The following is a 25,211-nucleotide window of genomic DNA, read 5'->3' as shown; positions in this document are numbered from 1 at the left end:
CTTGAATGATCTCATTGAATCCTCTCCACAATGCAGTGAGGTTGATGTTAATTTTTCTATTTTCAGGTGCAGAAAAGGGGGTGGGGGGGAGGAAGAGAGAGAGAGAGAGAGAGAGAGAGAGAGAGAGAGAGAGAGAGAACCAACAACACTATCTATTTATTTATCTTGGTATTCCCAGTACTTTGAACAATCACTAGCTGAATGGAACTCCATGAAGGGGGGTGAATTAATGATTGAATGAATGAATGAGAAGATTGGATGGGTGAAGGTAAGGAACTAAGAGCCATAGGGGCCTAAAACCCAGACAGGCTTGACTCACTGTGGACCTACACTCGCAGCTCACAGTGACCTAGGCATTTCTAGATCATTCTTTGGGGTTTTCTCCCCTCTCACAGCCGAGCCAGGAAGTCACTGCACCATCTTTCTGCTTTGTGGCTCTAATTACACGCTCATTGGCATGCAAGGACCTCCCCAGCCCTGCTCCTGAGATGGACTGGACATTCTGTGAATCGTAGCCATTAAGGCCTTTTATGATCCTGTGGAATTATTGCAAGCTTTTTGTTTGAAGTGTAAATGTCTCCTCACACCCTTCTTCCTTGGGTGATTGCAATAGTTATCACTGAGCACTGTGCACTCTCTCAGGTCAGAGCCTGTGGTGGACAGTATCCCCCCACTTCTCAATGGAAACCCAACTTTGTTCTGGTACCTACCCTTCCCCCATGCGGCATGCACCTGGGGTCAGCTGGCCTCACAGTGTCAGACGACCTCAGTGGTCTGAGAACTGCGAAAGAGAAGGTGTCTCCTCCTCTTTCTTCTCTTCCTCTTTTTTCTCCTTCTTCTTCTCTTTACTCAGTAGAACAGTAGAAGGAAGCATGTTTTTGAAAGGGCTGGAGTAGATTTATTTACAGCAGATGGAGTGGTTGGCTGAGGTTGGAAGCCTGCAGCTAGTTGGTTGGTGTCCGTCTTGGAGAGGAGAGTCAGGTATCAGCCTCACCTGACAGAGACAGGAAAGGTCTTGATGCACTGTAAATAGCCCAGAGATAGGACAGTTCTGGAGTCTCTTTCTAGTAATAATAATAAAAAAAGTAAACAATCAAATACAAATACTATCTTATCAAGCCAGACGATACTCCTTTTGACAACTCTCTTGAAATATTAGGAGTTTGAATCCATCTGTCTTCTTTCATGCTGGAAAAATCTGGTAACCATATTTGACGGCTGCTGAAACTAAAGACCAAAAAGCCCTGTGATTTTTCTCTTTAATTTTCTGGTTGCTTTCTGTATCAGAATGTTCGCCATGAGACAGACCCCAAATGGACATGGTTCAGGAAGAGTTCTATGTTAGTGAGTCCATGGCCCGTCGGGTAGGGCAGCCTGTGAAAAAGCTCCGGTGCTTTGGGCCAGAAAAGGCGAGGTTTGAGTCTGGGCACTGCCCATTTTTAAAGGCATGTTCTCCACAGACTCATTTAACCTCTCTAAACTACCATTTTCTCATCTGTAAATTGGGAACAATAATGGTACCTCATAGGTTTGTTGGGAGGCCTGTGTGGGACCAAGTATGTGACATTTTTATCACAAGTCTTTCAAAGAGTGAATGTTCCATGAATGTTAGCTTTTATTGATTGATTTTGTTCGTCACCTGCAGTCCAGGCCTGGGCATCAGGAGGCTGGCTTATCCCCCCAACCATGGTCCTCCATTATTCCTGAAGTCCTCATCTTGAATTTGTTGGTGTGACACCAGTTATGCACGTAAAGGGTTAAAGGTAGGATGCGCTTTCTGGAGCAAGCTTGTAGTACCGCCTGGTGCCAGAGAGGGGCAGCATACAGCCACCAGCACTGAGGGTCCAGTGCTGACCAGAGCTCTTTTTTTGTAGAGGTTCAGGAGTGTAGCCAGGGGGCCCAAGCCTCAAGAAAGCTAGTTAAGGAATCTCGGAAGCTAAGATGAAAATAGTGGAAGAGCTGGGCAGAAGCGAACACACATGGAAATGAAGCTGAGATTCTGTGGAGTGGTGAACCTGGTCTGCCCGAGACGTCACTGCCCGCTCAGTCCTTCAAAAGGACACACTGTGCACCAGCTCAATCATACTCACTCCTCTGGCATTCGTTTTTCAAATCATTCTTCATTCATTCATTCATTCATTCAGTGCCAAGGACAGACTGCCTTTCAGGGCCCTGGACTCTGACAAGGGGCTGAGCTCTCAGGAGAAACATTGTAGGCCAACTGGATTTGTAGTCAGAGTCAGGGACTGGGGTATCCGACAGGTAGCCAGGCACATGCTGGGTGAGCGGCAGTGATGGTGTGGGGTCACCTTCCCTGGCCACCAGAAATAGGTCCGGGGTAGCCTGGTTGGGTCTCGTTCACCCCCTGGTCGTTATGTTTGTATAGTTATTACAACAATTTCCAGGAGATGGCAGTAAAGAGTGTTCAGGACGAGGCACCATTTTATAATTTCCCTATGGGTCCTTATGATGTAGCATCTCAAAGGAAAACGCTGAACTCTGACAGGAAATACTGCCTTGATGGACAGCAGTGTGGGCCCTGACAGGGAGTACTAAGGGTCCTTACAGGATACTTGACAAAAGAAAAACTTGGTATACATACATTTCCACCCCATTTCTTAATTACATGCCACCAGTGGCTTGAGCAGACATGAACATTATTTCCAAATTTAATACCGGTATTTAAATATTACATAACTATAGGGTCATCGGCAGATTACAGCAAGGTATTTTAGCTTACTAGTAAAAATTGTTATGCAGTGAATTTCATAGTCTTCAAAGTGAGTTTTCCACTCCCCCTTTGACTGTGGTTGGTTGACTTGAAAGAGTTTTGAAAGGTGGAGAGGAGTAGGTTGGGAGAACAGTGACGGACTAACTGCCTCTCCTTCGCCATTTCAGAGGTGATTACATAGCCCCATCCCGGCCAAACATTCTGTCCTGTTTTCAATTACTGGCTCAAAAATAGGCAAATGATCCCAGCCAGGGAAATGATAATAAATCTTCATTTAAGAAAGAAGCTCTCTCTTTACACAGGGGCACACATTAAGCAGGTAGGACATAAGCCTAGAGGTCCTGGTGGCCATTTTTACTGTCACTTGGGAAGAGCCCTGCTGAGAATAGACCGTACCCTAAGAAGCAAGAGCTGAAATCTGGAGGGGCACACATTCATGATGATATTATTTAAGCATTCAGAATATTCTTGATTTCTTGTGACACTAACCAGTAACTTCCTTTAAAAAATTGGGTGTTTTTTTTTTGTTTGTTTTTTTTTTGCTAAGTTTCTTGTTATTTTCAATGAAAGAATCTTAACTAATACAGTGGTACCTCGGTTTTCTAACGTAATCCATTCCAGAAGAACGTTTGTGTTCTGAAACTAGCCGACAGCTAGGCCTCAGGATCTTGCACTCAGCGGAAGGAGAGTGACATGTTTGACGTGTTAGAAAACCGAAGCATTGACTTCCGAGTTTACAGTGTGTGTAAACCGAAATGTTCGTCCACGGAGACGTTCGAAAACCGAGGTACTACTGTATTCTCCCTAAACACAGTGGATGAAGCAAGTTATATAGGTTTTTGGCCATAGTCACCTACAGAATAAAGTTGAAAAGCTCTCAGCATGGCCTTCCGTGCCTTGCAAGTTTTACGTCCAATATACATTTCCAACTTTACATTTGGGTCCCAGCCTTCACCCTACTTCCCCTCCTCTGCCCCCCAGTGTTATGCTGGACTGCACAGTGACCATTCATTCCAAGTCCACTCTGGACTTTCCTGCAGCCATGCGTGTGCTGTCTTGGGCTGGACGGTGACTCAGGCAAGTGTCTGCCCTCCCCACTTGAACATCAGCTCCATTAAAAGGGAGAGGAGCAGGGTGTCTTTATTTTATTTCTAGTGTCAAACACTGATTCTTGCACAGTGGTGGGTACTGAGGAAATTATTGCAGAACTGAACCATATTCTGCATTCAAAGAAATCTTCTCATTATGCACCGTGAGTGCTAAGACCCCTGGTAAACAAACCTTGTACAGTAGTACCTCGGTTTTTGAATGTCTCCATTGACGAACAATTTGGTTTACGAACGCCATAAACCCGGAAGTAAATGCTTTGGTTTTCGAACACGCTTCGGAAGTCGAACATGAAACACGGCTTCTGCTGAGTGCAAGATCCTGAGGCCTAGCCATCGGCTGTTTTCCAACGTTTCAGAACTCGAACGGTCTTCAAGAATGGATTACTTTCGAAAACCGAGGCACCACTGTATGTGGCTGCACTTTTGAGAAAACTATGTTGGCCTCTGTTTCTAGTCCCTCAGACATCATATTTCAGGGCTTCAAGTGGAAACCCAATTTTTTCTTTAGCTAGATCTTTAAATACTAGTCTCCTTGATGTGTTAGAAATGTACATGTGACACACACAACAAGTATCCTAGATGGATGCTTTCTTTAAGTTCATTTTACAGACAGGAAATGAAATCCACAGAAGTTAAGGAACTTGCATGATGTCACACAGCAGGGCTCAGATTGGAACCTCTACCATCTGATGCCAGAACCTTGGCCATCTTTGCTGCATGTGTCAATCTTAGCTCTTCTTAAAAGGAGATACTGTTTTTGCACTGTTCTCAAGTCTTCTTGACGCATCCTAATTAACCAGGAGTGTGGGCCGGCTGGTGGCGCAGGTGGTGGGAGCGCCGCCCTCCTAATGCTGAAGCTGCGCCCTCTACAGCTAAGATTGTGAACAGCAGCGGCTTGAACTGGGTTGGGGGGTGGGAAGCGGGTGGATCATGACGTCATGATTTTTTTCCCCTTTCTAAGCTCCGTAACCTTTGATAAGAGGCCAAAGTGTTTCCAGTCTTAGTCATTTGCAAAATAGAGATACGTACTGCTGTATGGACTTGCGAGGATTAAGATTGAAACGGGATGAAATGTTCCCGTTAGAGAACCTGGCACTAAGCAGTGTTGTGCCGATAGGAACTATAAATAATAGTGTGTCGCGTTCTAATTTTAGTGATGCCCTGTCCTACCTATATTGTCATAGCCAGTGGAGACTGTCTTGTCTGTATCTGTATGCTTACTGCCTAGCAGTGTGCCCTGCCATCTTTAGGAGAAAGTCTTTTAATCGCCTGAACTTTTGTTTTTCTGATTTTTAAAGTGGGGCAATCAGATCTACCATGTGGGGTTGTTAGGATTAAATGAGGGCCGTGTGCAAGGTCATAAGTGTAGGGACTGGCACCTAGTAGGTAAATTTAAACAAGTATTGAGGCGACCAGCAATACAGAATCCATCAGAGATTTCCCAAATGCTTTCTAAAGCACCTGTGCTCACCACCCCTCCTTGTGTCCGCCTCGTTCTTGAAGCCATTAAGGTGACCTCGGAGCCGTGCCTACCCCATCATGGGGACACAGGCATGTGCCTGTCAGTAGGACACAGGCAGAGCCCAGAGAGGGGACTGGAGCGGGATGCAGGGAGAGGAGACCCTTCTTATTAGATGTGACTCCCATTGTACAGAGTGGTGGTGAGGTATTCAATTTCCTAGTTGCTTACCAAAGGCAAGACCCAGGGTGTCACTGCTTTCAGCACATGCACAGAAGCTCTTGTCATAAAGAGGACGGTTTGCGAGGACATGTGCTCCACGTCCAGAAGCACTGCCAGGCCTGAATGCTCTTCCTCGGTGACACCACGATTCTATCTCCATGGAGTCCAGGAAAGACTCTCAGGCCTGCGAGCCTGCAATTTTGAAATGGATTTCACAGCTGCAAACTATAAGATGACCCAATTTGTCTTTTCCATTTCTGCCTCCTGTCCTATAACTATGGAAATCTGCATCCGCATCTCAGTGATGGGCTGCATAAAATATACAGTAGGACTCGGGCTGCGAAATTGAAGGACAATTGGGAGAGGTGTGTGTGCGTGTGTGTGTGTGTGTGTGTGTGTGTGTGTGTGTGCACAGATCCATGGAGGGGTATCTGCTGATTTCTGCTCCTCCAGACACAAAGGGGCTTCTTCTAAAATGCTGGTCCCAAAGGTAAGAGGAGAGCCTATGTGTGTGCCCTCTAGTCTTTTCTGAGGAACCCGGGGCTACCCATCCTCCAGAGAACATCCCAGATGGTAAACGGAACGGAAGTTTGCACATAAATTCTCCCCAGGGAATTGGTGGTTGGTGATAGCAGGCCTAATGAAATTTTTTATTGTGGTTATTACATACAATTTGTACAGTATATCATGCACGGAAATTTTTTTCTATTCCTATAAATCTGGAATTGCCAGCGTAAATGCCCAGGCTTACGAACTACGGCAGAACACAATTACCTCTAGATACAAACTCTCTTTAGGACATAAAAATTGTTGCTACTGAGAAGGCTGAATTGCACCGGCAATTTTGTAAATATTTGAGTGATATATTTCGTTTTGGATAAGTTTTCATAGCCTTGGAAAGCTGTCTCGTTTCTTAATGCTTTTGTTGTTGTTGTTTTTTTCCCCTTCTGAACATCACTTGCGGCCTGATTGTTTTTTTCAATCATGCTTAGTAAATCAGACTATTGGACAAATGTCATTTATAAAAGGCTCAGGACTGCAAGACCTTCTGCCGGGATTGACTTTATGGCATGTTTCTTAAAGATGGGAAAGGAAAAGAAAAAAAGAAAATACAATTCAGGCACATCCTGGGTTTTCTCTCCCTATATGGTCAGTTTTTCAGGTTAGAAGATGCTGGGGAAGATTTCATTGTTAATGAGAGCTGGTGCCCTCTCGTTCACGCTCCAGTCAGTGAGGGGAGTCACTCTTGGATATGCAGGGTTGACTTTCATGTTGGCAAAATACACCAGACACGTGAAGTGTCTGTACCTTTTCTAGTTAGACTTTATTACCAAGTATGATGGTGAAGGATGTCGTACCCTTGGATTGATTTTCTACAAGTTCTAATATTGGAGATAAGGAGAGTTCTTCCACCAGCTTCCAGCAAACAGAATGGAGGTTGTTAAAATCCTCATAACCGTTTCCAAAGAAAGACAACAGTGATGGATTATGGACTGCCCTGGAAGTGAGGAAACACTCGTTGAGCAAAGAGAAAGTGTTCCGATACAAGGCACACTAATGAAAAGGGGGGAAATGCCCTTTTCCCAACCCTTCCTCCCTCCTATCTTTCTAGCTCTTTCTCTCTCTTCCTATCTTGTCAAATTTAATTCCCCATAACAACCTAGGAGTTGCGTAGTACTATTCTGCATTTTACCAGTAAGGAAAACAAAGGACTAAATTCCTCTCTGGAGTCAGACAGCTTGCAGGGGGTGTAGCTGGGATTTGAACCCAGGTCAAATCAGAGTCTGATACACAAGAATGGGAGGTAGTCAGCTGCTGGTTTCTGCCAGCTTTCTTTTTCCATGTCAGTCCCAGGAGTTAGACTTACAGGCTTGGACAGCACCACCAGACTTCCCTGAGATGCCCCAGCACTGTGAAATGGATATCTGAGAAATGAAATGAGGATTGATACACTTCCCCCATGCTAACAGCATATGAAATTATGTTTTCCCTATGCATGGGAGCCTTGAATGAAATGTATTAAAGGTGGTAAAAACATCAGGGAGGATATGGGGGGTCAATATGTAGACCCTCAGTAAATGAGCACTGGATTTGTGTTACATAAACTGGGCAAAGGACATGACTTATTATGTACCCAGAACTAGTAAATAATAAATAAGAATAGGAAAAATTGTAATGTTCCTCGTAATTAAAGAAAGACAAAAATCGCTGTGAGCCAGCTCAAGAACCCTACTGTACTGACTGCTTAATGAAATCCAGGGCGGAAACAAACAAGAAAGGAACGCAAAAGAAAATAATTGGACCTCAATTTTTATCGGTTACAATCACTTTAGTTTTCTAATCATCATTTTCTTGCCGTATTCGGGGGTAAGTGAAGGTGCTGAGACTGATAAACATAGATTTTTGTACAGCAACAGTGGGCGTGAACGTTGATAAAAACCCAATGGGGAGACTTATGCATTTGTACCTCTGGTATCTCCTGAGCAGATACTGTGTGCCGGACTTCACCGGATGCTAAAATCCATAAAAATGAGTGGATTCAGTTCCTACTCTCGTGGAGTTATAGTCCAGTGGGGAAGAGAGGCATGAATCAATTAATTTCACTAGTGAGTGTAGAATGGCAAATTGAGAGTTGTTTGAAAAAAAACAACAAGGCATGTATCAAATATGACTATAACAAAGAAACCTGGGCTAGACCAGGTGAAATAAAATAAAAGCATTTAGAAAAATGAAAAAGCGAAATAATCTCTGAGGAAGTAGTGCTAGGTAAAGGTATTAAAATATACATCTTTGATTCAGGAATTCCATTGCAATCAAGGATTTGGAAATCACCGTGGATTTATATACACCGTTATGCACAAAGGTTTTCATTACTGGGTAGTTTATAATAATAGAGATAATATCCAGCAGTGGGAGAAGACTGAAAGTTTGGTACAAGGACACAATGGAACTAACTCCAGGCCTTATTTAGAAATCAGGATTTTGAAGACATTTAGTGATACGAAATTACATGCTAATATAACGTTAAGTGGAAAATACAAGCTACAAAACTGCACACATATTATGGTTTTAATTGCATAAAACAGAGAAACGAAGTGCAACAGAAGGGAACAGTGTGGGATTACAGTGACTACATATTATCTTTGTTGTAATTATCTGTGTTCCCCCAGATTTGTGCAATGAACCTGTGTTAATGCATTGTCAAGAAAATGATTAATTTTTTAATAGACAAGAGATTGAATTCTTGAGTCGATGACGAGTGGGGGCGCGGGGTACCAGGTCTACACATGCAAATATGAAAACAAAGGAAGGGTCCCCTCTGGTTGAGTGCGGTTTTCATCTGGGAGAGGAATGACTACCTGTTTCATATCAGATCCATGAGTGGCCCTACCTTACCTACAGCATTTGTGAGCGCTTCTCCCGTGAATAAGAAAGAATTGAGCTTGGCAGCTAACACAGGCAGCGAGACCTGTTTAATTAATTTAATTAACAATAAATAACTACTGTCCTAAATAACACTATTCGCCAGGTACTGCCCTGCAAATATTAACTCACCTGTCATATAACCTATGAGGTTATAAAATGAGGCAACTGTTTTGGAAAGCCACATACAGAATTACCATAGAACCCAGCAATTCCGCTCCAGTTTCACATGGATTCTGTACTGGCAAATCCACCTATTCATGAAAATTTATTTGTACCCCCCAAATCAATACTTGTGGCAATTTGGGGGTCATTTGCAGATATGCACATGGTGGCAAAAACTGGAGTTGCCCAATTCTGGCATATTCTCTGCTGAGGACAAACAAGGTGACAGCTGTGTCCCCTCGTTTCAGCTCTCCTGCAGAGATGACCAGAGGATGGAGACCGTAGGGGCAGTGTCACGTACAGTAAGAAGTTCCAGCTCTGGAACCCGTGGGATGAGGTTACCAGGGTGGCTTCAGACAAGTCACCTAACATTTCTGAACCTCATGTTTTCTTTTGTAAAGCAAGGAAAATAAAATCTCCCAAGAGAAATTAGTTTTAGGATTTCAGATTACAATCTATGTGCTATATATCTATATAATTCCCCTAGGAGCAAGGGCTTAGCACCTGCGCATTCATCCTGTGCTGCCACTCTATGGAACGTGACTCCAGCAAACAATGAGAATGGACTGTTTATACTCAAAGGAATTGAGAAGGATTTGAATACTTACCCATGAATGTTCCCAACAGCTGCAAGATGGAGAAACTCAAATAGCCATTAATGGGTGACTAAACAAACTGTGGTATATCCATTTAATGAAATATTACTCAGTCATAAGAAAGAATGAAATACTTATATTGGCTACAATGTGTGTGAACCTTGAAAACATTACATAGCTAAGCAAAAGAAGCTAGACACAAAAGGTTACGTTGCAGGATTCTGTTTATATGAAATGGCCAGAAGTAAATCCATAGAGACAGAAAGGCGAGTAGTGGCTGGCAGGGGCTGGGGCAGGAGAAAATGGGGAGGGGCTGCTTAATGGGATTTGGAACCATCCATGATGATTTCCTATTGTGGTGATCGACATATTTTGGAGCTAAATAGAAGGGATTGTTGCATAACCTTCTGAATGTACTAAACGCCACTTCCTTGTGTCTTTAAAAATGATTAATTGCATGAGGTAGAGATTAATAGTAGGCCCATTTTACAGGTGAAGAAATCAAATCATTTGGCCAAGGCGCCCAACTGCAAGAAGAGGGGCGGGAATCTGAACCCAGGACCCCTGAGTGACAGTGTACATGCACGTGACCACCAGGGCATGTTTTAATCTTTGTACAACAAAGCATAAACATTGGCCCAAAGTCGGGTCTTAGCAGATGTCCGTTTCTTCCCCTTCTGCTTCCTTTGCCAGCAGGAACTACACTGCCTCTATGGGACGTTTGCATATATTGGCTTGTTCTCTTCCTCTTCTATTGGGTTAGGCTCTAAAAACATGCTCAGTTGTAAAAATTGACCATGCAGAACAAAACGTGGCATGGAGCTGAAGAAAACAACCATGAACCAAAAAAAGGAAAAAAAAGGAAAAAAGTCTAGACCTGCACTTTTTGAAATGATGTAGGAGAAAAATAATGGGCCAGAGGAGAGAAGCCCCCAGTTCGTCCCCTTGGGTCCCTAAGATTTATCACCTACACATGCAGGATGCTACACAAAGGCGATCTGGTGACCATGGCAATAACTCACAAGCCAGCCGCGTAGCCTGCTACTTGCTGATAGTACCTGTGACGTGTGGCCCCCATCATCTGAACTGTCAGCGTGGGCAGGGCCTCGTTTCTAGCAACCCCACTCCCTCCTCTTCACTCCAGACTCACTGCGTATCTGTAACAGTAGTTCAGCATATTGGGGAGGAAGTGTTTCAGTTGCAGATTTGATGCTTAGAAAAATGCATCTTTTCCCACAGTCGGGATTGGAGAAACAAAGCAAAAGTAGCAAAACCAACCAAACTGTGGGCTTTACGGTGGGGAAATGTTTCACTCCTCCAAGAAAGAAAAAAGGCTCAAATAATCAGAGAGGTTTGTGCAGGAGGATCCCTTTAAGACTTAGCAAAGTATTTGCAGATACATTTAAACAAGTATCAAAAATTACTCTTTATCCGAGGTGCCCATAGTATGAATGAATGACAGAGAATCAAACATATAAAACAATGCTTTGGTTTTAGTGGTGGAAAGAAATTTGTATCCTTTCACTATGAACATAATTATATTAGCATAAGCAAAATAATGTTTTCATTGTAAACTCAATTGAAAATCACCCTGAACTCACAGATGATGAAATGTATTTTGCTCTCCTTCCTTCTCAAAAAGTCCTTATAAAAATGGACTTCCTATACCTCTGTATCTTGTACATGGCAGTTCAATTTCTGATCTGTTTTTTGACTCTTCTTAATAACATCGTCTGCATTCATTCATTCCATATTTACCATGTATTAACGAGGCTACAGGAGTCCATGACTTAGTGAGAGATACAGATATCCACTGGGAACACATTTTACTATGTGCTGGGCTCACCTCCCTGGATTTCACTATTCTTCTCTCTAGCAATTTCTGTTCTTTGGTCACAGAGGAGGTCACACAGTTCAGAGTGGGTTGTCCCAGATCCTAGAATCTCAGTCTTTTGGCAACAGTGACTCTTATATGCGCTGGTGAAGCTTCTGGAATCTTTTAGGGAGAAAACAAGGTAATTTTACTGAGAATATCTGTTGAAACCGCTCTTTGCTTTCACCGGAAGCACTTTGGTTGGGTGATGTCCCTCTATAATTTCTCCTGTGGTGAGATTTGTGGAACCCAGTAAGGTCCACCAAAATGTCACCCACGATGTCCTAGGCCTGAAATCCCACCAGTACATATGGATTTCTTTGGGATATTTATCATCTGTTTCTGAGGTTCTCCACCTCAGAAAAAAAAAACTAAGATGTGAAAAATATTCATTCCAGCTTTTAAAAATGTGCTCTTATTGGCTGGCACCGGAAGCACAGTAATTGGGGCCAGCACCTCGTCTGCGGGCTCAGACAGACCAAGTCTCAGTTCCGGTCCCGGCACTCAGTAGGTGCGGGACGCTGAGGAAGTGTCATAACTGCTGAAATTCTGAGGTCCCTGCAGTGCCTGCTTCCTAGAGTTGTCCTGTGGATGGCAGTAGCTAACGGGCCATGGCCTTAGAGGAGTACGGTGGGCCAAGGAAGAGACGGTGGGAGACCATGTCCTTGCGTGGACATCTCGGCTCTGTCCTTTAATAGCAGGGTCATCCTGGGCAAACAACCTTTCGGTGCCTCAGTTTCAGGGACGTGCTGGAATTGTCTTGCACTGTCTTGGGAGGGCTGATGGTTAAATATTCAGGGGTTTTGCGAACAGGTTGATAAATTCTTGGTAGCTTAAAATTGGCCATGGTGGGAGTCTCTACACCACAGGAATCAGCAAACATTAAAAAGCAGAGTTCTGCCCAGCACTGCCCCACTTTGGAGACCTGGTTTACCAGCACACCCCTGCTTCGTTCCGTCATAAGTCTCTTGAAACAATTATCATTAAGCAAATGTACGTAAAAGCCTCAGCACAGTGCCTGGAATGTAAGAAGCTCCTTTTTAAAAGTTATTCATTACTACTACCAACAATAATTATATAATAGTAATAATAATAATAAGTTATTATAGTGCTTTTCAAATAGTAGGTACTTGCAAAATCTTAATCTCTTCCTTATCTGTTCATTACTATAGTTTCTACAAAGGGATTATAAAGTGAATCTATGCCAAAGTAAAGATCCCAAGAGACCAGTTTGTCTTGCAGTTCAGGGCAGGCACTGAGACGTCTGTATAGCACACACACAGAAGGCCAATCTCATCTTCACATCCCTGTCTCCATCCCGCTAAGTTTCCCTCTCTGACCGCCTCCTCGGCTGAGTGACTGGGGGTTCCATTCTCACCACCATGAAGCTGTCAGCACCTATGGTGGGCCCTGCGAAGAATAAAGGACCATGTATCCAGAGGGCAGTGGCAGCATCATTGTTTATGAAATGATAACTGCTTCAGGTAGCAGCGAGTTCCAACATTAGCACAACAAAAGCTTTGAGCGGGACCATCTGTTGCCACGTGGACAGTCTGGTGGGCTTGCCAAACCCATTTATCCACGTCGAGTGCATATCCACACTGGGCAGTCCTCACGCTGAGCAGAAAGGAAATTTAAAGAAAGGCCCATCATTTATCACTGTAGACAGCTGGGCTGGAGTGTGGGCCGAGAATCCTTTTTTTTTTCTTTCTTGAGAAAAACAAAGACCCTGAATATGGGTAATGCTTGCTCAGCTCCAAGCTTCTGTTAACTGCAGCCCCGCTAGCTCACTGCTTTCTTCCTGCTTTTCCAGATTGTAGAGGGGGAACGGTAGCCATGGGTGCTTGCTTCCCTCCCCCAAAATCTCACCACCTGGTGCCCCCTGGAATTTTTCTAGTTTTGAGCTGGAGTTGGCATGTTTCTTCATGCCTCCTGAAAGGATCTCTGAAACAGAACCTTTCTGCTATGTCCTGGGAAATAGCAATGACAAAAGCCACTGCCCTTGGAGTTCACAGCCCTCAGTGTGGGCGGCTGCAGGCTCTGTCTGCTGTGTGGGAGGAAACTGGGACATGAGAATGCAAGTCTCTGAACCCCAGCTTCACGTTCTGCAGTGTGGGGTGGTGACTTCTACCTGGAGCCCTGCTTGTGCGTGCTAGGCCCCACTGTGAGTGTCGTAGGCCCCCCCATAAAAATATTAAACAACGTATTTTGTGACTGTGTTACTATAAAGGCAAAGGCACTAACATTATACAGTAAGGCATTTTCTTTAAACTGAAAGTCCACTTGTTCCTTCTGTTTCTAAAGGAAATGAAAACATTTTCCGGGACCCTTAGGTCCTAGCATTAGGATTAAACACATAGTTTAAGAACTAGAATTTCTGAGTTCAAATCCTGCCTGCCTCTGTTGCTTACAAGCTAAATGAGTTTGGACAGCTACTTCACTTCTCTCTCTCTCTCTCTCTCTCTCTCTCTCTCTCTCTCTCTCTCTCTCTGAAATATGAAATATGTAAAGAACATATGTATTATTTTCATATACATATGAAATGGTTACAAAATCACTACTACAATGACCTACCTCAAAGAATGGTTGTAAAGGTGGTATGAATTGATTGATATAAAGCCCCCAAGGCATTCTGTGTGGAATAGGATAAATCTTTGCTAAATGTTAGCTCCGTATTTGCTCCCTTTGCTAACTGCCTATGAGACAGCAAGCATGCTGGGAAGCAGGAAACCTTCTGGGTCTCTAGTCAGAAGACCTTTATGATTAAGAAATAAACACCTCAGAAAACACCACCATGCAATGAGATCCCAACTCAAGCCATTTCTCCGTGCAGCATTGTTCCCGGAACCCTGGTACAGTGCCCAGCATGGCACGTATACAAAAGTGGACAGGGGGTTCATGCGCCATGAACACATGCTATAGGAACCCACTTGACCCACGAGGGATCAACTCTGTGACGTGATTAAAGGCTCACCTTTCAAAGTCTGCCTCTGACCCCATGTTCATAGATAAATCTCCAAAACGGATAGACCCCGGGCCCAAGGAAAGGTGATATTCCATTTTCCATTTCCCTAATAGAGATGAAATAGACCCAGGCATGCAATCAATTTGCTGCGTCATGTTAGACAACTGTCACGTACTCACTCTCTTGGCCTCAGTTGCTCCAGTGGTAAAATAACAGAGTCAGGCTAAAGAAGCATAGTTACAGCTAAAGGACTCCAGTAGCTGCTGGGGAAGTCCAGTGGACATGACCCTGCCCTCGTCCCCTTCCAGAAAGTTCCACTGCCATCTCTATAACTTCTTGGATTTCACATGAGTTTTATGGCTTAAAAAAAAAAAATGTGTGTAAGACACTGGACTAGATAACATCTCTATTCAAACCTAATTAAGATATTTGAAAGCAGTGGGCCAAATCTGAGATAAAATTTGAGTAGGAAATACACATTAGATTCCACACTCAATTCCCCAAGGAACAGCATCCAGCTACAGAAGGAGGGGATATGCTGAGGAAAACAGAACCAAAAGCTACTTGGATGTTTCGGCTGGCAGAAATCTGAATCAAGATTGTGATGTTTTCAGGTGACAATGAGCCCCAGCAACCATTAGCCACAGCAGTGACCACCACGTCCACGGCAAAGTAATGTGTGTTGGGGCTGAATGAACAGAAAGGACAACTTTAGAATCACCCACTTTGTGCATCTAGCTGGTCAGACCACACTCTCTATATTCTAAGTTTTTCGGGGTGTAAACGTCATTGTGATGCTATTTCATGGTTTTGGTGAGAAATTCCAGGGATAGCCACAGCCTTTCCAAACACCTCTTCTCAAAGTTCCCTGGGAAGTCACAAGCCAGCGGAACTATGTGAAAATCAAAATCATCCTAAGCATTGATTTACAAGGTGAAGAGGGGTTCAAAGTGCATTGTGTATACTATCTTATTAAAGCATTTCATTTTCATAGCCACCCTGTAAGTTCTTTTAGCTCCATTATTTTTTTTTCCCAGAGAAGGAAATCAATGCCCAGTGATGTTGAGTAATTGAAACAACATCATAAGGCAAGAGGCAGAGCAAATGAAAATCCAAGTACGAAATTGCCACTAGCGAGGTCACCTCCACCAAGTTGCTGCCAGGAGGACTCCTGGCTTCCGCCTGAATCCTAGGCACGTTCTCTGCCCCATCCTTCAAACGTGCATATGCGTCAATGAATCTTCCCATGTCTGGCCAGCCCCATGGTACATGAACTTAGAACAGTGACCTTCCAGTTTATACAAGAAAACAGGGTGCCATTTTAAACGCTCTGGTGCAATCAGGCAGCCTTGCCCCTTTTACACTGTAGCAACGCGATGGAAGCAAAGCACATGAGAGAGGGATGCCTGGTTGCCTGCCTTTGAACTCCAAAACGCCCTTGCCCACTGTACACCTGGCCAAGCAATGTCTGCATTCGGAGCCATCACCTTGCTCTTTCCTGCCCGTGGAGGAGTCAGGGAAGCCAGCCAATGGGGTGGAGGCGTCCATTACTGCCCTCAGTTGCAATCAGTCCTGAAAGCTGGACTTCTTTGTGGGCTATTGCAAACTCGAGTGTGTGGACCAGCAGAGGAGAGGTGAGACCCGGGACAGAAAGCAGTTATCCTCATATATTCAAAAAACCGTCATGGGAAAGAGAAGAGTTGAGTCTTGCTGAATGTGGGTCAGAGGTAGAAACCTGGCCAGTGAATACAGAGACGCGGAATCTGGTCGTCAGAGCTGGCCAGCAATGGAACGAGCTGCCTGGTGAGGCAGGTAGTCCCATTTATGGGAGAAGCTCAGAAACTGGATGATGCCTGGCAAAAATGTGTCTGTCAGTTCTGCTCAACGTGTGGTCTGTGGACCAACCCCGGCCTACGCATTGTTACTTGTTTGTAGCGGAGTAAATATGGAAATTGAGAGTAAGCATTTAGAAAATGTATAGGAATTTGACACCGTAATTTTCATATCTGTCGACTCTAATAATAATGAAGATAAATACATTTGGGCTTGTAATTTGGATATTTTATTTGATTTTTTTTTCTAGTAACATTTAAAAAGTAAATAAAATAGGGGCCGGCCCGGTGGCTCAGGCGGTTAGAGCTCCGTGCTCCTAACTCCGAAGGCTGCCAGTTCTATTCCCACATGGGCCAGTGGGCTCTCAACCACAAGGTTGCCAGTTCAATTCCTCGAGTCCCGCAAGGGATGGTGGGCTCTGCCCCCTGCAATTAAGATTGAACACGGCACCTTGAGCTGAGCTGCCTCCCGGATGGCTCAGTTGTTGGTTGGAGCGCGGGGCTCTCAACCACAAGGTTGCCAGTTCAATTCCTCAAGTCCCGCAAGGGATGGTGGGCTCTGCCCCCTGCAACTAAAATTGAACACAGCACCTTGAGCTGAGCTGCCGCTGAGCTCCCGGATGGCTCAGTTGGTTGGAGCGCGTCCTCTCAACCACAAGGTTGCCGGTTCGACTCCCGCAAGGGATGGTGGGCTGTGCCCCCTGCAACTAGCAACGGCAACTGGACCTGGAGCTGAGCTGTGCCCTCCACAACTAAGACTGAAAGAACAACAACTTGAAGCCGAACAGAACCCTCCACAACTAAGATTGAAAGGACAACAATTTGACCATTGTTCCCCAATAAAGTCCTGTTCCCCTTCCCCAATAAAATCTTTAAAAAAAAAAAAAAAAAAAAAAGTAAATAAAATAATTGGTCTGTGGATGCAGAAAATAAATTGAAAAGCAAGTCCTTTTCCGTAGATAGTTTGAGAAGCATCACTGTAGAGGGTTTTCGGGTACTGGGTACAGACTGGGCTGTACAGACTTTAAAGTACCTAGTAAGCCTGAGTCATAAGCACTCTAATGAATAACATATGCAAACTACCCAGCACAGGTCCAAGCACATAGTAGGTACTGAACACCATCTTTCTCATCCTAATTTCATGATTTTATATGCATACATTGGGAGGTCACTCATTTGTACACACACAAAAATATTTACATAGGAGGAGACTTGGAAACTTAATTGCAATTACAAAGTGTTTACCTCTGTGACTTTTGATGCATGCTTTCAAGCAAACACACACACACACACACACACACACACACACACACACACACACTTTCTTTGCACTGTCAGCCTCTGAAAAGAACCCCCTTTCTTTTCTCCCAGTTTTGCTTTTTGTTTGTGTAGTGCGCATTAAATGGAATGAGGTCAAACAGTCATCAGTTATAAGTATCCCAGTATTTTCCTTCTTTCTGTTTAAACCTTTCTATCTGAGCTAAAACTGTGGAAGCAAACATTGATATTTGAGCTCTGGCACTGTAATGACTTAGAAGAATCTGTTATTCCAGCCCCAGTCTGGGATGACAAGATGGGAACGCGCTTAGCCATGTGGCCACTAGGTGGCGAACTCCAACACTCAGCCTTCCCAGGAAGCTCCCGTCCAAACACTGGCCAGGACGGGCTTAGCACACACAAAAGATGGACAAGACGTGAAGCATAGACTTCAGCAAGTTGGAACGCGTTATCCTACGCACACCTGACCAAGGACTTTGTCATCTCCTTAGGGAGGACTGGAAACGATGCTTGCGCTAACTCCATAAAAAAATTACTTCTGCTTTCCACTGCGCAGGGTGGGTTATGGAATGTTCAGCCAAGCCTGTCCTTATCTTTTTCATAAAATACTAAATTTAAGAATGCCTCCAAATATTCCTACCTACCTATGTATCTCATCTCTTGAGGTTAGCCACCATTCAGATGATTAGTAGGAAAATCAGGTGTCAGGCCACTTGACAATGTTGCTTTAATGAGCAAGGATTGTTTCTACCCAGGTGTGTGAGATACTGCATATGCGGCCAGTGGTGGTTAGTTCATCACTAACATCCAAATAAACGTGTGTGCTGCATTTGGACAGATGAGACCCCAACCTGCCACACTGTTGCAGAGAGATGGCTTTTCCATTTGAAGGGAGCCGTTCCCCACCATAAAGCTGGAAGGCAGCAGTGAGCCCATCCACTTTTGGCAGGTTGGAAGAGTCCAGATGTCCATCATGAAATGGGTTATTTAATGTATCTGTGGGTTGTTTGCAAAATGGAAATGCCTCCGCTTTTACAAATACCAAGTGGGCAAACGCCAAATGTGTTGGCCACCAACATCAACGTGTACTTGGGTACCAGACACACATAAAGGACCCTTTCAGTTCAAGCCAATGCAGAGCAAATGTTTTGCATTTCAATTCCTATACACTTAATTCTATTTCCTATACAGAAGCAGTTCCGTTAGGACACCCTGCCAAACTCTGGTGACAGAGGTGTCTCTATGGACCTCCTCCCAATGGGGCAATTATCAGACTTGTCTGTGTAATTTTTGGACATAGCATGATGCTGACCCTTACTCACCTTCATTGTAACTCATCAAATCCCACTTCCCCAAAAGGAACTGGAAAAATAACCCTGGTTTAGCTGAGATGCCTTCAATACCTGATTCTGAAGAAAATAATTCATTTTGGACAGAAACCAAACTACAGGCATTGTCAGGCTGCCAACATCAAATGCCTAACTCAATCCCATCCTCTAAATCTACGACAACACGTGTGTGTGTGTGTGTGTCCATGCGTGCACGCGGGTATGTGAGACTTACACCTTTGAGAATGTGTTTACAGCAATGGATCCATTCCCACAGGGTTGGGGGAACTGTATATGTATATATACTCAAAATCCTATAAACACTTTTAGGGGTTCCATGGACCTTCTAGATGTCTATAGATTGAGAACCCGCTCTATAGTTTCTACATATGGCTCAAATTACATTGGAAAGTCTATTAAGATTAAACATGATAGCCATCTGAATACCCATCTTTTATTCTCACTCAATATGGTAGACTTGATTTCATTTATCACACTTCTGTAATTTTAAGTGCATATTATTAAGGAAGGCACCTCTTCTAAAGGTCCTGATGGAATAGACATAAATGGAAAGGGTTAGACAGTCACATTGGAACAGGAAGATTATTTTGATCAAATGCCATGAGCCAAGTATGTAGCTCATCTATATTGTCTTCTATGCGCAAAGAAACCTTGACCCCTTAGGAAATCATTGCTCAAGGAAGGGCTATTTGGGACATGCTGGTTCTATGTGCCTTATAATACTAACCCATCCTCAAGTCAACGAGTCCTGGGACCTCAACATCCAAGAAGACAGTGGGTTCAGCTACACTGACCAACATTTCACAGACCCCACTGTCTTCTGGTCAGCACACTCTGACCAATATAAAAACTAGCCCCTCACTCAAATTCCACATGACACATCTTTGCGGACCATTTTTGCCCACCATTACTCTCTTCTGAGTGCTGTAGAATGTGCCATCAATGTCATTAGGTAATAACTACAATTTGCAGTATTTGAATTACTCTGCGTTCTCAGTTTCCTCTCGTGTGGGTCCACTGAGGATTCTTCCTCCTGCCTTCTGCGTCCCAAACACATAGCAGTAGTCTTGTCCCAGTACCCAAGCCAATTTGGGAATGAGGCTAGAAATGTCTAAAAGCCTCATTTCTACCATCTTGCGATGGCTTTGTATCTGTCCTGCTTTTTTTCTCCCAGCCCAACTCCAATTGGAAAAGAACCAGCTCGGACATCACCTCCTCCTAGAAGCCTTTCTTGACTTACCTCCACTGAGTTAGATGCCGTTCCCTGCACTCTCATCGCACTTTCCCGTCTTCTCTGCAGCACAGTGCTTATTATACCATGTCATGCTTCTCTGTAAGTCTGTTCTTTGACCAGACTGTGAGCTGTCAGGGCAGAGATTGTGTCTTATTTTCTCGGAAACCCTAGCACATAACACAATGCCTGGCATATGGTCGCTATTCTGTAGAGACTGTGGACTTCTCAGATAATGCTTCTCTTTGAGTCTTTTCTGCAAGACAATGTCAGTCATGCCAGCTTCCCTCATGGCGTGGTCTTCGTTCTGGGTCATACCCTCTCCCTGTTCGCCTGCTTCCTTCTGGCTGGGCTGATTGAACAGACTTCTTCCCCATGGTCATTTCCATATCTGAGTTGTTTTTCCAAGTCCCTTCCTTTTACCCAAGTAGAGAAGCTTCCTCTGAATTCCATCACCTCCCTTTCCCTATTCTACCAGTTCAACATCTGGGATCCTAGCTTCCCACATTGCCAGTGGCATCTCCTACCATTTTAATGTCAAGACATTGATTCTTGTGAGTCTCACAAATTGACATCTTTCTGGGCCATTGACCTTTGTTTCCAGAACTGAGTACTGGGTGCCTGTTAGAACAGACTGATTCAGCTCACGGACCGGGAAGTTTCTCTCCACCCCAATGTTGCCTATTTTTAGAGAGTCTGCTGAAAAGGGCGCATTCTGCTTCCCACAGAGGACATGCCTGGCTCACAAGGAGCTTACCTCTGTATCCTCCTTGCAAACCTGCATAGACACAGAACAGTGGTTTGCAAACATCCACGTGAAACAGTCACCTGGAGATGCTCCGTGAGACCAGATTCTCAGGGTTCCCCTTAGAGGTCCCACATCAGTACTGCTTAGCTGGGGTTCAGGAAGCTGTACATTTGATAAACACCTGCAGATAATTCTGGTGACACTGTGGTGGAAGTCACAAGTTCACCAGTGTCGCTGCAGAATAATGATAGACTTTATCTCTGGGTGAAGAACAGGTAACAGGACAAGTCCCAGAGTAGGTCTATCTACATGGTCTAACGAGTGAGTGGTCCATCGGGGAAACTTACAAGTCACATGGGAGATGGCTGGAGCACAGATCATACAGGCAGACATTGGTGAGGGTCCTGGCTGGACCACCTTGAGAATACCCCTTGACCCATTTTAGCATCAATTTCCTAATAGGCAAACTGGGGTCTACTTTTCAGGGTTTTGGATGGGTTCAGAGACACTGTAATTGAGTAGTTTCTATGGTGCCTAGCATGTGGTCAGCGCCCAGTAAGTGGTGATTTTGTTTTCTTCTTATTATGGTCCATATCCCTTTGAATTCTAACGATCCGATCCTAGTCAAAAATGAATCAGAGCAAGGAGGGTCTGCTAGAATGCCATTTCCCTGCTCCACTTTCTGCTTCTCTCTCCCAGTTTCTCTTTGCGTGGTTGCTGGTTTCAGATGAGAAGTTCCCTTCATTTTATTTTAAATACCATAGGAAGCCAGATTTTGACAGCTCGTGTCTGCGTGGATGTGATGCCAGGAGGGGGATGAGGAGGAAAGGAAAGGCTCTCTGCCCACGTGGAGGTGTGCAAAGTGGCTGATTAGCCAGGTATTTTTAAAGTTTCATAGGTGTGAGGCAGCCTCTGCTAATGAGAGTTTTAGGGGATTTCTCAAATCTAAAGTGAAGGGTGCCAAGAGTGGAACATGACCTTGGGGCTTTCCTGTACATGTTAACTAATATTACAAAGAACGCTCAGAAAACCCTGTGAAGTCAACTTGTGCGGGAGGAGTGGGGGGAACAGGCGAGGCTCTGGGGCCCCGCCATGGAGAGTTAATGATGGCAGCTATAAATAGATTCGTCCCAAAGGCTGGGGCAGAACGTCTCAGGTACTCTGCTCAGAGCAGGAAATGGAGGGCTCTGAGCCAGAAATCGGGTTAAGGGTCCTCACCACAGGGTTGTATTTGGAGGCAAAATGTAAAGACATTCACGCGTGGAGCCACCAAAGTACATGGCGAGACGGGAGCTCCACAGCCCTCTAGGCCCCCCAACCTCCCCTGAGTCACCCCATCGCCAGCATTTTCAAGAACTCAGATCTGCTGAATGGGAGAAGATAACTGTCAAAATGATACATCTGATAAGGGGTTAATATCCCAAATGTATAAAACACTCATTCAGCTCGACACCAAAAGAACAAGCAACCCAATTTAAAAATGGGCAGAGCACATGAAGAGATATTTCTCTAAAGAGGACGTACGGATGGCCAATAGACATGAAAAAATGCTCAACCTCACTAATCATTAGAGAAATGCAAATAAAAACCAAAATGAGATACCACCTCACCCCAGGCAAAATGGCTATCATCAATAAATCAACAAACAACAAGTGCTGGCGCAGATGTAGAGAAAAGGGAACGCTTGTGCACTGTTGGTGGGATTGCAGATTGGTGCAGCCACTATGGAAAACAGTATGGAGGTATCTCAAAAAGCTGAAAATGGAACTACCTTATGACCCAGCAATTCCACTCCTAGGTATCTATCCAGAGAAATCCAAAACTCTAATTCAAGAAAATTTATGCACCCCTATGTTTACTGCAGCACTATACACAATAGCCAAGACATGGAAACAACCGACATGCCCATCAGTAGACAACTGGATTAAGAAACTGTGGTACATTTATACAATGGAGTATTACGCAGCCATAAAGAAGAAAGAAATCTTACCATTTGCAACAACATGGATGGACCTAGAGAACATTATATTAAGTGAAATAAGTCAGACAGAGAAAGACAAATACCATATGATCTCACTTACATGTGGAATCTAAAGAAAAGAATAAATGAATGAACTCACCAGAAACAGTCTCAGAGACATAGAGGAAAAACTGAGGGTTGCTAGATGGGGGGGGGGGTGGATAAGGGGGAAGGTGAGGGGATTAGAAAACAGTCAGTAACCACAAGATTGCCACGGGGATACGAAAGTCAATTTGGGGAATGTAATCAATAATGTTGTAAAGATGTTGTGGGGTGTCAGATGGACACTTGTCTCATTAGGGAGACCACCTCAGGGATGATGTAGATGCCTGATCACTGCACTGTACACCTGAAGCAGAGGCTGAACAATAATGAATGTCAACTACAAGTTTATATATACATATATAGTTACAAGAAGCAGAGTACAGCATTAGGAATAGAGACAGTGGAAATGTTACGGCTGTGTGACGTCAATGGGATAGTGGATGGGGCAGGGGGGTTGACACTGTGAAGGATATAAATGGTAAATATCTAAGTATTACATTGTTTTGTGTACCTGAAACTAATAAAAAATGTTATTAAAAAAATTCAGTCTGTTTAATGACATTAATGAACTTCCAGGCACATCTATGGTATTATAATGATGGTATAATAAGGCTAAGGTGGAATGAAGGTCGTTGCAAGCCTTGCTTCGCAGGCGTAAAGCAACAGTCGAATGTGGGCAGGTATTTGGTATCCTTCCCTTCCTCGTAGTGATTGATGGGAATGGTAGATAAAGGAAAGGTTTGGGCGTGTAGGGGAGGTCTCTGGGGGGACATACAGGAATGTTACCAGGCATGTCCAGACATGTCGGAGACACAATTCCTGCTTCTAGCTGCCTGCCTCAATTTGAAGAGTGCTTTTGTTCACCATCTCCGGGAAAATGGCTGCTGCAGGCATCCCTGGCCTGCCGACATTCATTAGAACTGAGAGAGAGAGACCATTGCTATTGAGGGTCTCCTAGGCCAGGGTTTCTGGGAGGAAAAGGAGAACTTGCAAGGGGGCAGGGAGACTCTCAGATGAGCGCTTCCAGAACACTTGTGTAAAACAGCAGCACCCCCAGCATCTCTGCTGCCTGGAAGAGACGGCAGCTGGCCAGGGTGAGAGCAAGGACAGCCAAAGATTCAATCAATGTGGGGAGAGAAGAAATGCTGCACTTGGAAGAAGGCTGCTTTTTTGCCTGTGTCCCTAACTTCCTATTTCAGGCTAGGATCACACTCACATCCCTGGAGCTAAACGTCGAGCACCCCTGGCCCCAAATGATTCTGACCAGGATTCCCAAAGGCTCTCTGGGTCGGTGGCCTCGGGTCAGAGATCTGGGCACGAGAAAGTGAATCCATCCCTGGAGCTGGATCTGCCCATCACTGGAAGAAGCAAGGTGACTGCGGGAAAACAGGAAGGGGTGTTTCTTGAAAAGCACAGAATACCACGTGGAGAGGGGGACCAGGAGTCTGCTCCCGATGAACTGAATCGGAACAACTGGGAAGAGGCACCCAGGAACCTCCATTTACAATTAACTTCTGTGTTGGTGCTCACGCTCGCTAAAATTTTAGAACTCTTGGGCTCTCCTAAAGGTCCTGAGCCCCCTATGAACATTAGAATTTGTAAAGGGGAACTTTAAAAAGTACCGATGCCCCAGAACCCACCCCCAGCAATCCTGATATAGTCCAAGGGCAGTGCGGCTTGGGAATGGGGAGCTTCACAAGCTCCCCAGATGATTCTAAGGTGAAGCCTACATTAGTTCTCGTCTAAATTAGTTCTTCAGACTCTTCCAGCTTCCACAATCAAATCTGGGAAAGGATTGGGAAGGGTAGGGTTAATGGCTAAGGTAGTCAGCCAACGGAAGGGGAATGGGGGAGGGGAGGAAGGAAGAAAGAGTGGGCCCCTGGAACCTTTGAGAACTTTCTACCGCAGCAAGCAAAATATTTTGAAAACTTAGACAACACTGCTCTTTACATAGTTACTTATTACATGGTGCTGATGTGCTGTTTGAATCACAAATTGCATGCTAATGGCCTAATTCATAAACCATTAACATTCTTTATGAGTCCTTAGCATTCAGAAATAAGGAATTTGTGTTCAAAATATCATTTGCATTGCAAAATTCAATAATTTAGTTTCTCATATTCATTAATGCCTAAAACCACAAGACATAGCTTATCCCATTTGAA

This window comes from Rhinolophus sinicus, chromosome 10 (genome assembly GCF_057876585.1).
Source record: "Rhinolophus sinicus isolate RSI-liver-muscle chromosome 10, RSI-T2T, whole genome shotgun sequence".
Taxonomy (NCBI): Eukaryota; Metazoa; Chordata; class Mammalia; order Chiroptera; family Rhinolophidae; genus Rhinolophus; species Rhinolophus sinicus.
Note: the sequence above shows the minus strand (reverse complement) of the source record.